We start from the raw sequence: 17195 nt of genomic DNA, 5'->3' as shown, positions 1-17195 counted from the left end.
CAGTGCTAGGCATTTGCAATTGCAACTCCACTTTTCTGAATTGTGGCACCTGTAGTATCGATATCAGGTAGTATTATCCCCACAAATAATGTCACCATACATCTGGTCGCCGGGAAACGGCCTAGGTGACATTATTTATGGGGAAAATGTATGGGGTAAATGGCAGCGGGGCATGCAGGGGTGTCCCCCGTGCCTTTAAAAAAAATATGGGGGTCGCGAGGGTGTCCCTCGCAGGTTCCATACGTTAATATTGCAGCAAAGAAATTGCACCAGTTCTGTATGGCGCAATTTTTGCGGGGATATTACCACATTGAACCGAAGTATAGTGGCATTTTCTTGCGCGTTCATTTAGTGCTGGAAATCAGTGAAAAAAATTGCACATCGGGCTTCAAGTGCCACACCATGGAGGTTTGCAGGACTCTAAAGGTTTTTAGTGATACCCAGTGGAGTTGCCATGCCCCAGTAAGAGGCAGGGAAGGAATGGGGTCCATGTATTTCAAAGTACCAACAATCCTACCTTTTGTTTCATTGCATAAATCCTCAGCCAGCACTCAAGTAGCCATTCATTGGGAGGTGGCAGGAGCATTCATGTGCCCAAAGGGCCTAACTTCAAATGAAATCCTTCATCTGGTGTGTGAAGGCACACCGCTCTATAGATCCCCCAATGGCGGCCCTCTCCTAGTCCCCATGGTGATACTGAGCATAGTCAAGTGGCTGGCGGCCACTATTTAAAAGCTCACTTCAGCATTGCTTGGCCCTTTGATAGGCCCCATCAGATAAGCCCGGGCTACCGAGAGCTGCAGCCCCTCTTGGAAGGATGGAGCGCTCGGATGACACTTTGACTGACACTGCCTGCATCTCCCCGAAAGTAAACACCAGCTTGAAGAGCACATTAATCAGAGGTCCAAATAGCCGGATTTCTTTCATCAAGTGCCCTGCTTTGCCAGCGCTGTGCAAGGGAATATGGGCCTTGAACTAAATAGAAAGCGAAGGCTTGCTACCGAGTACAAAGCTCCTGTGCTTTGCACATTAGCAGATTGGCCTCCATTGAGCCGGATGTGATGCAGCAAGGTCACTGGACTACCACTGCGCTTCCATCGCCGTGTATTTACGGCGCACGTGCTGCTGCATAGGCCCTGGAAACTGCAGGCTCTTAATGCACTGGGCAACTGAAACACAGCTAGCAACCGAGTCAAAGGGGATCATTATAAGTTTGCGGTTCTGGGAAAAATGCTGGTAAAAGTGGTGGTCATTTCCGTGAATGTCACTTTTCCAGGTGTGGCTTTCCTGATATTCCTCCAGCCAAAAGCTGGCGGTAAATCAGGACCAAACTGGCAAAAACAGATCTGGACCTCATACGAGTTTGGAGGTAGCTATGCCCTTAATAAGGGCATGGCTGCCTCCAAACTCGGGTCCGGGTTCCCCGAATGGGAAAATACCGGGCCATTCCGACCTAGCAGGGCCCGGTATTTCCCCATTCAAGGAACCCGGACCTGGTACATCCCCATTCCCAATCGAGCCCCCATAGGGCTCAATGGGAATGGGGAGCATGCTAACAACGGGCCCGTTAATGACGGGCCCCTTGTTAGCATGCTGGGCCGCTCGCGGGACCTGTTAAGGACGTCTGGTTAAACCAGGCGTCCTAAGCGGGTCCGGCGAGCGGACCTCGTAATGAGGCGTTATGGGGTTAATGGCGCCGGCAGCTCTACCGGCGCCGTTAAACCTATAACACCAGGGTCGTAATAAAGCCCATGGTATTTTTCTGCTGCCGTAAATACTGGCAGTCCCCTCCATGGAGTCCTGTAGGACCTCATGGAATGGGGTTTACCGCCCTTTCCGCCACCTGTGATATCCTGTCAATGCTGGGATATCCGGCTGCGGAAACCATAGTTGAGTTTGCTGGTATCCGGCCGAAATTACCGGCAAAGTTGTATTAAGGGTCAAAGTATCCAATGTTGTTAAAATAAACTCTGCTCATCTAGTGAGAAGAAAGAGGGGCCATTCTGAAATTATTATCGATTTAATAACATTTTGTTGAAGAAGCATTGTAAAAGGTCTGGCTTGTTTTATGTGTGTGTGCCTGCACTGTGCAGGGCATATGTTGGTGTGGTGGTGGATATGGGATGGATATGTAGTCAAGATTTGTGTTTTGTGTGTTAACCTCGTGTGTTGGGACCATGTATGTTTTATTTGCATGCATGGATGTTATCGTTGAAATGTAGTATGAACTCCTATGTATTTTGGGAGGAGAGAGTAAAAAAATATGGTAGCAGGGCACTGACCCCTCACCATCTGTTATGGACGGGTCAGCCCAGTGAAAACATTGAACGCTCTCTGAGCTGCAACAAGCAGCTAGGGGAGCGCTACTGGGCTGGATTCCACTGTCAAAGTGAAACCATGCTGACCTTTTTCAGTACCAAAGCCTTCATGCGCACATGCCCAGTACCCCGGCGGACATGCATGTGGACAAAGTTCCTCCTTAAGGGTCTAAGTGGCCAACAGTCGCAGAATGGCACCACTGTGCAAGTGTCTGCTCTGCGATACAGAGTCCAGCCTCTCTCAAACTGCTTCTGAGTGCCTGTGTATTAGAATGCAGGGCTAATGGGTTGCATTGCGCTGTTTTATGGCACACACTGCCGATGTGCGCTCTCATTCTTAATAATGTGCCAGGATGGCCCCTGCTGACCTTTCTTGCCCAAACCACATCTCCCTTCTTCATCTTTAACGATTCCACACTGTGCAATGTTTCAGAAAAAGTAAAAGTCTGTCACAATGAGCCGCTAGAAATGTGTAGTACTGTATCTAGAAGCTTCTGTTGGTCTCGCGTGTGCCTTGTTTGCATTCTGTATTAGGCTGTGCATACAAAGTGTGAAGTGTGATATGAACGTTATATTATAGAACACCCCACAAATGGAATTGTTTCATAACACAAAATTAGGAGTTATTTCCCAACTAGCTTGTCCTCTTCACGTTGCGTTGTGAAGGGGGAAAGTCTAAACTCTCCGTGCCCACATTCACAACTCTAATCAACGGGCTGCTCACTGATGCCATCAGCAGGACTGTTAACTTACTGAGCTTTATTACTGTGGTACAAGGACCAATGTAGCAACTTGAACTCCACTTTGGATACCTCGAATCACCTCAAACCGCGCCAGAAGCTTCCAACTACCCTTGAAATGTGATGCTTGCTAAATGAAAACATGAGATTTGAGGCTGGTCTTAGTGATTCTAAAGCCCTCGCTAACGTTCTTGAATCTACAGAATAGCGGTCGAGGTGCCTGTGAACCTGGCTATGGACATTTTTCCCATTTCTAGAAGGCAGCTGATATCCTCTCCTGGCTGCATATAGCTAGTGAAGTTTAAAGAGAGCCCCCTCCTAAGGTTGACTCTTAGTAGCCCTGACTGCCTTGTCTGCTCGTGTTTCTCCCAGGTTCCCAGGGCTTCTTGTATACCATTGATGTGACATGTTCTGGGCTCTTCATTCTGATTTCCCGGCTTGCAAGTCGCCAGCCACCCCCAACGCTATGTGTTAGAGCATTGGTAGCCAGTTTCTTTTTATTGCATTTTATTTAGGCAATAAGCCCAGAGACTGCGGGCCATTCCCGCATAAGGTAATTCCCCTAGGGCCCATAGTTACAGGCCTGAGCGTAGTGATGGCCTTAACATATGCCCCGGGGGCATTATCATATGCGGTAAGGGCTTGCAGTCGAGGGGCTTATTGCCATTAGTACCCCAGCCCATTAGACCGGGGTACTAAAGACATTTTTTTTTTGTAAACGCTCTGGCGTTTCGGAACAAAAAAAAAGTGTAAAAATAATGCCCGCCGGGGAAGGGAAAACAAAGTCCGTTTTCCCTTTCCATGGCGGCCATTAAAAAAACATGGGGAAAAAATAAACAAACAAAATGGCCACCATGGGAAGGGAGAAGGGACTACACGTAGTCCATTCTTCCTTTCCATGATGACCTGTCGCCGAACAGGAGCGGACGCGCTGGGGACTGAAGTATTCCCAGCACGTCCGCTCTCGAAATGGCAAAAAAAAAAGGTAAGTTGGGGGGGGAGGCTTGGAAGGGAATTCTGTGGATTGCGGGAGGGGGCGTGGGTGTGAGAAGACTTATCTGATTCCCCGGCGAGGGGAGACGGCGGCCGCCAGCCGCGAGAAGGCCCAGGGCAGCGGAATTACAATGTGGTAATGCTGGCATAACCCCGTCCATATGACAGCTAACATACAAACATAACTCATTGCCCTTTCCCCCCCCAGAAAGTGCAGAATGAGACTTGTTTGTTTGTTGGCATAAGAAGGCCGCAGAATTTATTCCACAATCATAAAACCAAACTGTACATATCTGTGGAAAACTTTGTCTGCCAGGTGCGGCGACTACTCCGTGTCGCAAGGACTTGCTTCCCCCTTTCCTTTCCCAAGAGTCCATTAGTAGGCCCAACTCTCCCAGCCTTGGTAGTATCCGAGCCTGCCTGCCCTTGCAGGTGCTCCTGGGCGGGGAGAGTGCCGTTTCTTTGGGGGAAGCTGAGCCGTAATTGTCCTTCCCCGCCGCCCTGCCGCTTAGGCTCCCAAGGGGCTTAGGGCCTGGGAAGAGCGAAGACCCTTCCCGCATTCTCCTGGCTCTTCCGGAGTCTGTCTCCTGTGTTTGTCTGGCCAAACACCGCCACACCGCCTTGTCGTCCTGCGACGCCGACGACCAGGCATTTCCTGATTGTTCTGTTCGTAGGGTTGGTGGGTGGGAAAAAGAAAACCCTCTGCTGCAGTCCCGTGGAAGTGCACGAGTGTCCCTCGGCTGCAGCTGCTTTCTTGTTAGTAGCGGGATCCCCGCTCCTTATGAAGGGGAAACCCCTCCCCTTTCCTTTTGTTGCCCTTCGCGGGCTTTCTTCGATATTTGCCGCGCTTCGGCTTTCGCGGGCATTTCCTTTGTTTGCCGTGCATTTCATTCGCGGGCTTTCCCAATTTTGCCGCCTTGGCCCGGCAACCCCCACCCCCCCCTTTCCCAAAAGGGGGAAGGGGCTGGGGACCGAGAAGGACGCCGCCCGGGTTATCGGGGGTGCCTCCTCCATTCCGCCGGGCTCCGTGTCGTCGTACCTGGCATAACCCCGGCATCCGTCCATATGACAGCTAACATACAAACATAACTCATTGCCCTTTCCCCCCCCAGAAAGTGCAGAATGAGACTTGTTTGTTTGTTGGCATAAGAAGGCCGCAGAATTTATTCCACAATCATAAAACCAAACTGTACATATCTGTGGAAAACTTTGTCTGCCAGGTGCGGCGACTACTCCGTGTCGCAAGGACTTGCTTCCCCCTTTCCTTTCCCAAGAGTCCATTAGTAGGCCCAACTCTCCCAGCCTTGGTAGTATCCGAGCCTGCCTGCCCTTGCAGGTGCTCCTGGGCGGGGAGAGTGCCGTTTCTTTGGGGGAAGCTGAGCCGTAATTGTCCTTCCCCGCCGCCCCTGCCGCTTAGGCTCCCAAGGGGCTTAGGGTCTGGGAAGAGCGAAGACCCTTCCCGCATTCTCCTGGCTCTTCCGGAGTCTGTCTCCTGTGTTTGTCTGGCCAAACACCGCCACGCCACGTGTGGGTTTCCGCCCACCGTGGCTCCCCCCTTTGCTCCTTCCTCACTTTTCTAAGATCTTCGTGCGGATGTCCCAGAAAATAAGTCCATACCCAAAGATGATGGTGCACCCCTCATTTGAAAAATACCCTGGAGTTTATACGTTAATGAGCCCGTGTCTAACCTGACCAAAACCCCTGCCCTTGCGACATTCAGCCATTGCGCAATTCAGTTTTCGCCAGGACTTCTCTACTGCGGCGTGGCTGTCAGGACCCCGCCCTTCCTTTCCTGGAATGATCTAAACTCGTTAAATCAATGCCACCAAGGCGAATGGTCAAGATGTCGGGCTTCCTTCTGCTGGCCAAGAGTTTACGCACTTGACCCTGAATAGCGCCCCATTCATGCCAGGCACCCCGTGCCACCTGATCCTAAAATCGCCCGCTGTCAGAGCTTCCTGTTCGACTGACCAGCTGAACCCTGCCCTGGATCCGAAGGAGTGTCCTGCCACCCATACTGCTACCTTCTTATTCCAGGCAGGTGCTACAGAGAGGGAGAAAGAAGAAGGCCTGCCACCCTTACATTTTTTCTGGCCTACTGTACTTCTTAAAGCAGCCTGATTTCCAGCCGCCTATCTGCTTGATCGTAGCCTCACTTATTCCCATTGCCGCCGCCGTTGAAGCAGCCCCTAACCTAAAAGAATGTGTACCAAACACCCCTCTTTCTCCCCTATTTTGGCCAGTGCAATTTCCGTATTTCTGACCTTGCCCCGTTTCCCTCTTGCTCCGCCTCACCAGGGCGTGCCTGTTCTGGGACCCTTTTCCTCTGTCCCCTTTCCATCCTGCTCTGCCTTAACCAGGGCGGGCCTGCTCCGGGACACTTTGTCTCTGCCCCTTTCCAATCCGTTCCGCCTTTACCAAAGTGAGCCTGCCCGGGGACCTTTCTGACCATGCCACCTTACCATCATGGTCCGCCACCACTACGACGGCAACCAGGTGTGCCTGCTCTGGGACACTTCAGCCCCCGCCACCTTTCCAATTTGTTCGTCCTGCTGTCCCTGCAATAGGTTCCTCACCATTTTTAGCTGGCTAAAGCACCCCACCAACTTAATCTTTGCTCTGCCTGTCCTTGCAGGAGTTCCCATGCTGGAGGGGTGCGCCGTGCTTGTTTCTTGTCTAGAATTCCAGGCACCATCTTTGCTTTACATCCCCCACCCTGCTCTCTCGCCACACTAGCATCCGCGGTCTTGTGCCGCCTTTCCTCTTTTTTGCTTTTCCCAGAGTTTTGTGCTGATTCTATTCCGGGGCTAACCAGGGCGGGCCTGCTCTGGGGCACCTCTGCTCGCCCCAGAAGGTGTTGCCTGCTTCCTCCTATTTGTTTGCGCCAAGTGTGCAGTAGAGCCCACACCCCCACCTTTTGAGCCTGGGCCTACCCTGCCCTTGCAGGTGTCCGCGGGCAGGGAGAGCGCTCGGAGTTCGAATTCCCGCCTTTCGGTGTTTCCCCACACTATTAGCCTTAGACCTGTTCATTACTGTCCATGTCCGCCTCCCATTGTTTGTTGCTTAGTCCCCCACTTGATTATTAGACCTGACCCTGGCAGTAACTGGAACCGCCGTGAACTGGACCTTGGGGCAATAAACGGTGAGGTGCCCAGCACCTAATTGAGGCAGGGAATTTTCTTTACCCCGTTACCCTGAAATGGACCTTGATCCCCCAGTGCAATTATACCGGGCTGGCCCCATCTGAAACAGACCCTTCCCATCGTTGTCTGACTTTACAGCAAAATTGGCGCACCATTCTTGCACCCCATTTCTTCCCATAAACCTGGTACCAGTGTCACCCCTTACAATGACCTGATCTGCCACTCGTGCATTTAAGGTCTGAACCTGCTATCCTGGTTGAATCCTGCACAAACCATGCGTAGCCGTCTTTTTGAACATCAACCCCTCCCTGGTCTTCACAATGTTCACATTGGGTGCACCGCTAAATCCGGCGCTGGCGTCACCCTTAGCCGGTTATGCCAGGTTGCCCACTAACTGGGTGCAGCTCCCCCTTGCATATACGATGCAAATTGTTCATTTTAGGCGGCAGCTACTGTGGCCCACTGGTGGAGGATTGGCTGGTTACACAGGACGCTTACTCCACTGAAACTGTCCAGTAAAACCAAGTTTAACAGTTTTCCACCTGGTCAACTTTACCATTCCACCCCTGTACAGTGGCCTGCTTGCCTAGTGATCTTCCCCCTTACTGGCATCTACAACCTGTGACTGTACCTGAACACATTTGATACCGCACCTTATTGTCGAGTAAGGAGAATTTCTAGATGCACAATCTGCCTCCTCCTAGCGTTAAACAATCCCCCATTTTTAAGCCTAGAACCCCCTTTCTTAATATTCCAACCAGAGGGGTGACTGGCCATTCGCCCCCGTGGGCTCCTCTTAATGGCGCCGGCAGCAGGGGTGTTGCTAGGTCTGGAACAAGGTCTCGGGCTATGCTAATGTCGGAGCTGCTGTGCTGTCCATGATTTAGCCTTTATATAACGCTGCGTACCCTCAGGTATCTGAGTGCTGCTTATTATTACCCCCGATGTGTGGTGCTCATTTATCATACCCCGTGTCATACCAGCTTACCCTTCGACCTGGCTGCCTAGCCTACAGTGTCCTACTACAATCCTCCAATCACCTCCAAGCCCAACAAAAGTGAACATGTACTAAAACCCGATTTGAAAAGACCCAACCTTAACAGGCTCAGCGGAGCCCCCAATGTTTGCTTTACCCCTTTGGTGTCGTACTGTCACCCTCAGCCCGCCACCGGCGGTGCAGCTCACGGGACCCAACCCATGGGCTCACGGCAATAAAAGGAGCAATATGCGCCCACGCAACTTATTTCTCCACCCCCAGAGAACACCCGTCCGCTTTGGGTGGTACCCCATTTTCAGAGCCATGCAGAGGGAACTTATTCAAATTAAAACTCCAAAGGCAACCGTCAATTCCTCCTAAACCCCTGCCACTGCACTAAGTCCCCGTGCACTCACGCTGCCGTTTATTAATCAGCGTACTTATCCCTCTACGAGCAGCCCAGGAACCACTTCCCTGCATGCTGTAATGCGCTGCCAACTGCTATACTCCTGCCCCCTTCGTTATGGCAACCGACAACATGCACCTTACATTTATATAAACCATAGCAGCGTATGCGCGGTTCAACAGTCTCGAACAATGCGCTTAATAACAACACCAATGTACGTATTCTTTCTATTAACTGTTAACCATGCATTAATGGCCGTCATTGACGTGCCAAAGGAATGTAAAGCCCTTCCCATATTACACTTTTAAACCCTGTGCTTCGCTACCACCGTTTAAATACTCCATTGCACATGTAGGCATCTTTCGTCTAATAATGCCCTGTACCGCTGCGCAAGGCCCCCTTTAACTCAACACATCCTTCTACCCTGTGAAAAAACGTTTTGAAAGCGGGGCTTTTCCCTCTGAAAAACTTATGCCACATGGCTCAGCTGATACCATATCCTGCGCCAAGTCGCACCAGTTTACGCCCCCGGGGTTAAAGCAGCCCTGAGAAAAACCAGAACACCTCCTTCCGTCCCGCCGTTCACTAAATAAAGACATACTACTGTGACGCACATTAACAATTATTAGCGTAAAACAACCTTCCCAGCGCCAAGCTTGCCCCCATCGGCGGCAGACCTTCCATGTGCATTTACCCCAACGCTAGACCACTATTACACTACATAGCAGAGGCTTCCTCCCAATACAAGGATTCGCGGGAACCGGGGTCCATACTCTCACCCGCACCTTCGTTCCTCTTTAGAGCTATCATCCAACATACGGCAAACCCAACAATACGCATAATGTTAATTCCCCTCATTGCGCTAGTGCCAATAAAAAACATAACTCTGGCATACCTTCCTCCCACTGCATAATCCGCCCTGAAGAGCAACCCCTGCGAACACTTGTGTGCCATCCGTACTAATCAAACAACCCTGGTGCACGACAGAATCTCAAATCCAGTGCTGAGGGTGGAAGTTACGTGCTCCCGATACTACCTCCTTTCTTCAACGACACCAACCTAGGCACAGTAACGTGCTGAGCTATCTGACCTGCCGAAAACCTGGTAATTCTAGCTTTAAGACAAAGCTGCGCCGTTGTTGACTTGCTAGAAAACACAGCCACTAATGTGCCGCATTTTCACCCCCGTTCCAACCTACCCGGGAAACGCATGTAAATTACCCCTGCCACGTGCTTTCCACCATTGCTGGGGCGGGTTGTCCCACCGGGCAGATAAGGGACCTGTGCCTGACCTCCTGTCCGCCTAGGGACCCTTGGCCTGCTCCCTGATTGCAATCACGACTGCACCTTACACACCCTTCAATGCTCCCGAAAATATATTCTTTTGGTTGAATTTTGTTTCTCAAACCTGTTCTGTTAATAATTTGGCACATATATAGCGCTACGAACCCTCAGGTATCTGAGCGCTGCTTATTATTACCCACGGTGTGTGGTGCGCATTTATTGACCTCGGATGGATGAAAGGCTGCGTTTGGCCCCACCGGGATTCGAACCTACGTTAGCAGGCTCTGCACGGATGTCAAAGCGCGCGCTCTACTCGCGGTGCCACTTGACTGCCGCCGCTTCTGTAGTGCAACCTGACTATTGTCCTGCATTGCCGCTAGCATGAACCCCGCCTGAGACCCTGGACTCCTGACCTTAAACCTGGCCCAGCGCCCCACCACTCCCTGGCCCCCCAACGCCGAATTATTTACTTTCCCTCCAGTCATACCTTCTCTCTCCCTTTCGGCGACCCGACGCACCTTCCACACGGGACCGCAAACCTCCTCGGGAACGCCGCTCTGACTGGAAACTGCTCGCTGGCCATAGTGAGCACGACCTCCACTGGAACCTGGCCCTTCAGCAACCGACTCAGGAGCAGGAAAAACCCTCTGTGATGGGGGGCAGGTCAGCGTCCTCCAACCGCAACGAAAAGAAAACCCTCTGCTGCAGTCCCGTGGAAGTGCACGGGTGTCCCTCGGCTGCAGCTGCTTTCTTGTTAGTAGCGGGATCCCCGCTCCTTATGAAGGGGAAACCCCTCCCCTTTCCTTTTGTTGCCCTTCGCGGGCTTTCTTCGATATTTGCCGCGCTTCGGCTTTCGCGGGCATTTCCTTTGTTTGCCGTGCATTTCATTCGCGGGCTTTCCCAATTTTGCCGCCTTGGCCCGGCAACCCCCACCCCCCCTTTCCCAAAAGGGGGAAGGGGCTGGGGACCGAGAAGGACGCCGCCCGGGTTATCGGGGGTGCCTCCTCCATTCCGCCGGGCTCCGTGTCGTCGTACCTGGCATTCTGAGCCTCTCCATTAGCTGGGAGGCCGCTACACCCCCATCGCCGGGTGCTACTATGAATTAATGTTGTATTTATTTAAACGTTTTCATCCATATTACCGTGCATCTTGTACAAAGAACATCTTTATCAATTGTAGAGCTGGACTGCAAGGTGGATGTTAAGTGTGATTCCGTTTTTTAGGTAGAACGTTTTATTCTGAAGATTTCTTCGGGGATAAATGGGAAACGTGCAACTTCTTATGGTTTTTCTGAGCGTATTTCCATCATGTTCTTTCGGTTGAATATCACCGATTTACCTAAGCAGGCTTACTGGTGCAATCAGTCCCTTGGAAGTTATTTTAAATTGCCCAAGCAATGACTTTCGACTGGATGGGAAAACGCAATCATCACATTGTCGCTTCTTGCCTTCAGCCTTGCACTTCAACGCGGCTGTGTGGTGCTTTTCTAATTAGGCGTGTCTGCTTTTCATTTCAGAGATTTTCAGAAGACTGCAATGAACAGATCACCGACTCTCATTTTTCATTTTTGCTCTCTCTCCCATGTATCCAAACCAGCCTTAAACAAATCAGAAACATTTTCACCATTTTTTTTGCTGAGGAACTCTTCAGCTGATAAAAAGAAGACAACTTTCTCCGACTGCCATCAGATATGAATGTTACACGTAGACAACTTGCTTTTGAGTCTATTGTTTCTTTCCAAAGGCTTTATTTATTAGAGACATTTTAATATCCAGAGCCATTTAAAGTTAATAGCGAGCCATACTTATTTGGTAATTAGATACAATGGTGTATGTGCTTGTGGTGAAATAGGTCAGCTCACTGGCTGTTCTGAAAGGCTGCACATTACCACCTATTATCTCTGACTGGTGACCACCACCCCTGCCCCTTGAGGCCTAAACTGCAGTGGCAAAAAAAGACATTACTTTGGGCATGGCCCTATAGGGCACAGAGATTCTCTCACAATCCAATGAGGACATATAAATAGCCAAGGGCAAAACTGGACAGTTGCTTTTATATATATATTCAGTAAAAAAACTTTGTTAAAGGGACGTTATGGTTCCAAGTAAAACTGAAAAACCCCTGAAATTTGCCAGTTATGGTAAACTAAGCAACCATAACTCACACCACCACCGTGCACTGCTAAGTCTAACACCCAGGGCATCAAAGCTGAAATCACAAATGTCATTGATGACATCACTGATGACATCACATGTCTGGCTCCCCCTTTTTTCCTTTACTGACATATCTAGGCCACATGGTTTTCTTCAGTAACAGTCAGAACTAAAAATTGAAAAGGTACTATATTTGTAGACTTATCCTTCAAGTATGTTCTTACAGTAATTCGCTTAGGGTCCAATCACATCATCTGTAACATATCCATAGGGGAAGACACAAGCTTGAAAGACAGCAATCCTTTTTGTGCATAAAGATAATCAATAGATTTATGAGCACTTTCTGATAGTTCTGTTGTTTTTTTATGGCTGTACTTTCCCTGTATATGGTCATATTTGTATACATTGTACTCACACTGCTTTCCTTAGGGTCCAGTCAAATCATGTGACACATATGCATAGGGTAAGTAGCAGCTTTGAAACAGAGCAATCATTTCTCTGCATAAAGATAATCAGTTAGGGTATGAACACTTTCTGCTACTACTGCTGCTTTTTTGCTTACTTCTCTGTCCCTGTATATACTCATATTTGTATGTGTTGTTGTCTCTTTGTGTTTTGTCTGTAATAATGCAATTATGTAGTAAGTGGGGTTTATTATCTACTTATTACATGTTTGACAGTACGCACAACTCTAATAAGAAAGCAGTTATCATTTCACTATTCAACATGGCAAGATTATGAATATTGCACCACCATCATGTATGCTGCACACACTGCCTAAGTTTCTACACAAGTAGCTTAGTATACTGGATTTAACTTCATAATAGAATGTTATTTATATCAATGCATTGCTTAATGCACTAATTAGCTCATGATATTTATTCCAATGATCCTTGACACTTTTTTGTCAACATTATAATAAGAATCCCTTGTACAGACTTTTCATGAAAAGTAAATGCACATGTGATGTCATCAGTGATGTCATAGATGACATGTGTGATGTCATCTTTGATGTCCTGGGTGTTAGTCTTAGCAGTGCAGGGTGGTGGCGCGAGTTATGGTTGCTTAGCTTACCATAACTGGTGAATATCAGGGGATTTTCGGTTTTACTTGGAACCATAATGTCCCTTTAACAAAGTTTTATTTACTGAATTTCATAGGTTTTTAGTAGAGCAACTTAACCATAACGTCCCTTCAACAAAGTTTTTTTACTGAATTTCATAGGTTTTTAGTAGTGCAACTTAACCATAACGTCTCTTTAAATGGATGAAGGCCATTAGCACACTAGGTTCCCAAAGCGGGAACCCTGGGTGCTAAAAAAAAGATTTTTCTTCCCACACCGGGACGCCGCATAGGAAGGAAAATCCTTTAGCAAGATGGCCACCATGGAAAGGGAAGGCAGGGTTCCATACAGGGCCCCTCTTCGCTTTCCATGGCAGCCTACAGAAGGCAAAAAGAGTACTCTTTGACCATACGACCACAAGCACATTTTTCTTCCTTGTGAAATCTATACCAATTTCGAATAACTTTACCACAAAGCCAGTCCCAGGAGGACATGGCCACTTTAACTCCATGTTTTGTCCCTCATGGTCATGGCAATTAGCCAAATTATTCAGATCATTATCTTATTATATGACCCGGACAATGTGGCCACTTCCCATGGCCACAGGCTACACCTCAGTCACCAAAGGTATATCAATATTGTTTGTACCTACATTATGACACTGGTCAAAAAATAAAACAAGGACACATTAGCAAAACCATGCTTTCAGGTCCTTCTCAATGCTCCTTACACAAGTTTGCTGGAAATCCACCCATGTTTTATTTTTTCAAAAGTGTCAAATATATGCACAAACAATCGTCATATAACCTAGCCCAATCCATTCAGACTTTACGAAAACATTTATATCTAGATCTATAACATTTTTGCAAATCTTTGTGTAGATTTGTCAAATGGAACCACATTAATAAGCCTTTACAATATTTTGGGACCTCCCCTCTAATTTTGCCCCTCTTGACAAAATCCCACCAAACTTCCAAAATCATTTATATCCATAGGTATTATCAGTTTCCCAAATTAAGTGTAGATTCGTCAAATGGCACATCATTTATAATATTTTACATAATTTTGGGACCCCCCCTCTAGTTTTGTCCCTCTTGACAGAATCCCACCAAACTTTACCAAGAGCGGGTGAAGTAGTTGCGCACGTGCATGGTTTTCGTTTGCTCGTGTCACTAACTCTGCTGCGGTCTTCACTGATACATGTTTCTTCCAACGCGTGTGCACTGACTTCTCTGCTGCTTGAAATCTCCTATGCGCGTGCGCTTTGCAACGTGAACTCTTCTGCACGTGAGCGTGGTCTACACTGCTAAGTGCTTCCTTCAACATGTGTGCACGGTCTTCGCAGCTATGTGTTTTCCACAACACGTGTGAGTGGTCTTCCCAGCTACATGTTTTCCACAGCACGTGTGTGCGGTCTTCACAGCTACATGTTTTCTACATTGCATGTGCGCGGTCTTTGCTGCTACATGTTTTCCACAGCGCGTGTGCGCATTTTTCACTGCTATGTGTTTTCCGTTAATGCCTGTGTGCGGTCATCATTTCTGCGTGTTTTTTTTCAACACGTGTGCGTGTTCGGATGAGGCGCATGTGAGCTCGGATTCATCTGTTAAGAGCGCGCGTGCAAGTTTGAAAAAGATACACTGCTAAGTGCTTCCGTTAACGCGTGTGCGCGCTCTTCTCAGCTATGTGTTATCTACAGCGCATGGTCTTCGCAGCTACTTGTTATCTACATCCCAATGTGTGCAGTCTTTGCAACTACCTGTTTTCTACAACGCATGTGCGTGGTCTTTGCAGCTATGTGTTATCTATAGCGCGTGTGTGCTGTCTTTACAGCTACGTGTTTTCTACAGCACGTGTGCACGGTCTTGACTGCTATGTGTTTTCCGTTAACTCCTGTGCGCGGTCATCATTTCTGCGTGTTTTCTTCAACGCGTATCCGTGTTCAGATGAGGCGCGTGTGCGAGTTTGAAAAAGAAAGTGTCTGCGTATTTTGACTGGCGCGGTATATGTCAAGAGCGGGTGAAGTAGTTGTGCGCAAGCGCTTTACCATGTGAGCTCTTCTATGCATGAGCGTGGTCTACACTGCTACGTGCTTTCTTCGTGTTCAGATATTTTTTAGTTAACACGTTTTTGTGCATCTTGCAGCCATATTCCATCCCATCCTCATCACCCCTCACCTCCCCAAAGATTATTTGATAAGTTTGACGAGTGCAATGTTGTGTTATTTTATATGTTTTACCGCGATGTCCGCGGACACCGGACGCGGATCCAAGATGGTGGGCGTCTCCAAAAATCTGACGCACCTCACGCTTCACCCCAGCCAATCAGAGAGCATGTCACATGTACGCGGACATGATGCAAGCCACTTGGCCAATCTGTGTCCTGTCCGCGGAGCGAAGAGGGAAGTGTGTCCGCGGAGCAGACATAGATATCACAATTTTTTTTGCCTTACGTTTTGGTCATTTTATTAAAAACTACTGGACGGATTTGAACCAAATTAACAAAAGCACGCTTTCGGGACCAAGCCGCTGCTCCTGCCGCGGATTTGGTGAAAATCGGTCCAGCGGTTTGGGCTGTTAGCATGAGCAAAGTTTTTTCCCATTATGTCTATGGGAAAAACAGAAGTTTATACCCCATTTTAGGGGCTGCAATGGACGATAATGGTCCAAAGCCCTCCTTATTTATTTATTTATTTATTTATTTATAATGTGCCAAAGCCCGCAGACATCAGGCTGTGTGGTTACAGTATTTGTTGAGGAAGATGAGGTGGAGGAAGAGAGCTTACTACTTGCTGAGAAAGGAACATCCTTTCTGAGAGCATTGCGGTCATTGGATTTGGTGTGGCGGCGCATGGAGGTGGTCCCGTAGGAGCACTGTCCAGGTAGTCTGCAACTGAGTATAAAATTGCACTAAGTGCATTTCGCCTTGGTAGCTTTAGCCTTTGGTACACTCCCAACAGTAGCAAAGAACTGGCACACCCATGATTCGATCTTGGTGCTAGAAGTAGGCACTTCCTCTATCTCATCTTCTTGGTCCTCTTCATTGTCTTTGAAAGTACTGCGCTTTTTTTGTTGTGAAGGTCCTCCAGCTGGTGGTGGTGGTGGCTCTTGGGGAGGAGGGATGGCAATAAATGATGCCATTTTTAAGATTAATGGCAGTTTTGATAAAATTCTTCCAAGTTTGAACTGTGTACTAGATTGGTAATGGATAATGAGTACAAAAAGGTGTAGGAGATGTGCAAGGGAAATTTTGAAGTTGAAAGTTCCTAGATCAGTAGAAAATGCAGTTCCGAAATGTCTTCAAAGCACGGATCCGATCACGAAGTGCAGACGCCTTCGCAAATACGTCACCATGCTGCGCGCAAGCGTATGGTCATGTGGCACTGTCCAGAAGGTCTGCGTTGAAGTCAGAGGTTCCCGGACGTCTACAGATGCAAAATGATTTCAGAAAGTTGCAAAAAGACGTGTTAAAAATGATGCTACAAGGTGGGAAATGGCAGAGTTTTAAGGTGAAACTTTGTAAATTGGACAAAAATATTACTTATTGGCTAAGTATGATATTAGTAAGTTGTAGGAAAATAGCATGCACTGGTAAAGTCCCATGAAATTCACCGAAAAACCTTTGTTAAATGGATGTTATGGTTAAGTTGCACTTCTAAAAACCTATGAAATTCAATTAAAAAAACTTTGTTAAAGGGATGTTATGGTTAAGTTGCACTAATAAAAACCTATGAAATTCAATGAAAAAAACTTTGTTGAAGGGATGTTATGGTTAAGTTGCACTAATAAAAACCTATGAAATTCAATGAAAAAAACTTTGTTGAAGGGACGTTCTGGTTAAGTTGCACTAATAAAAACCTATGAAATTCAATGAAAAAACTTTGTTAAGGGGACGTTATGGTTAAGTTGCACTAATAAAAACCTATGAAATTTAATGGAAAAACATTGTTACAGGGACGTTATGGTTACAGGTAAAACCAAAAAACCTCAGAAATTCGCCTCTTATGACATCACATATCTGGCTCACTTATTTTGGTTCACTGAAATATCTAGATCAGGTGGTTTTATTCAAAGACAATCAGAATATTAAAATTCAAAAGGTGCTGTATATCCAAACTTTA

This window comes from Ambystoma mexicanum, chromosome 7q (assembly GCF_040938575.1).
Source record: "Ambystoma mexicanum isolate Mex_15411 chromosome 7q, UKY_AmexF1_1, whole genome shotgun sequence".
NCBI lineage: Eukaryota > Metazoa > Chordata > Amphibia > Caudata > Ambystomatidae > Ambystoma > Ambystoma mexicanum.
The sequence above is the reverse complement of the archived record's forward strand: the minus strand, read 5'-3'. Positions refer to the sequence as shown.